General features: G+C 42.8%; 1 non-coding gene across 1 annotated transcript; it reads right to left on the bottom strand.

The window, feature by feature from the left end:
• Positions 1 to 251: 251 nt before the first annotated feature.
• LOC136173836 (U6 spliceosomal RNA) lies at positions 252 to 358 on the bottom strand. The gene has a single exon (XR_010664315.1). It is a non-coding gene; the product is annotated as a U6 spliceosomal RNA (small nuclear RNA).
• Between the last annotated feature and the right edge of the window lie 854 nt (positions 359 to 1,212).

The raw sequence follows: 1,212 nt of genomic DNA on the forward strand, positions 1-1,212 counted from the left end.
TGGGTTTCTTGGACTTGGGTGGCTATTTCCTTCCCCATTTTAGGGAAGTTTTCAGCTATTATCTCCTCGAGTATTTTCTCATGGCCTTTCTTTTTGTCTTCTTCTTCTGGGACACCTGTGATTCGAATGTTGGGGCGTTTCACATTGTCCCAGAGGTCCCTGAGGTTGTCCTCATTTCTTTTGATCCTTTTTTCTTTTTTCCTCTCTGCTTCATTTATTTCCACCATTTTATCTTCTACCTCACTTATCCTAAGAATATGGAATGCTTCACGAATTTGCGTCTCATCCTTGCACAGGGACCATGCTAATCTTCTCTGTATCGTTCCAATTATAGTATATGTGCTGCCAAAGCGAGCACTCTAACTTTCTTTTGATACTCATAATTCGAGTATTTCACAGGTTGTGAAGTCCGTTTTGTATTTAGGTCATTAGTATGAATTTATAGATTGTGCCCGTAAGTGATATTTCATGATATTTGTCTTTCTGTCTCTGAGTTCCCTCACTTGGGGTGATGATTTCTTAGCACACCCATGCGGCTGACAGCATCCTTGTTTCACTCTGTTTAACGGTTGAGTGGTGTTTCAGTTACAGATGTACCACCTTGTCTTCACTTTTCTTCCACTGGACCTTTTGGTGGATTCCATGTCTTGCCTATTGAAAGAGTGTTGCCCTGAAAATCAAGGTGCACGTGTCATTTTGAATGGTGATTTTCTGTGGACCGTGGTTCCCTGATAGCTCAGTTGGTAAAGAATCCGCCTGCAATGCAGGAGACCTCAGTTCGATTCCTGGGACAGGAAGATCTGCTGGAGAAGGGATGGGCTGCCCACTCCAGTATTCTTGGGTTTTCTTTGTGGCTCAGCTGGTAAAGAATCTGCCTGCAATGTGCGAGACTTGGACTTGATCCCTGGGTTGGGAAGATCCCCTGGAGAAGGGAGAGGCTACCCACTCCAGTGTTCTGGCCTAGAGAATTCCATGGACTGTATAGTCCATAGTGTTGCAAAGTGTTGAACATGACTGAGTGACTTTCACTTCACATTCTCTGGACCTAGGCCCATGAATGGGATTGCAGGGTCATAAGACACCTCTATGTCTTGTATTTCTTGGAAGCACCATGCTGTTTTCCATAGTGACTTCACCATTTACATTCCCAAACAAAATTGTAGGAGGATTTCATTTTCTGTATATTCTTTGCAGATTTTTATTTTATTTATT

This window comes from Muntiacus reevesi, chromosome 8, assembly GCF_963930625.1.
Source record: "Muntiacus reevesi chromosome 8, mMunRee1.1, whole genome shotgun sequence".
In the NCBI taxonomy this organism is placed as follows: domain Eukaryota; kingdom Metazoa; phylum Chordata; class Mammalia; order Artiodactyla; family Cervidae; genus Muntiacus; species Muntiacus reevesi.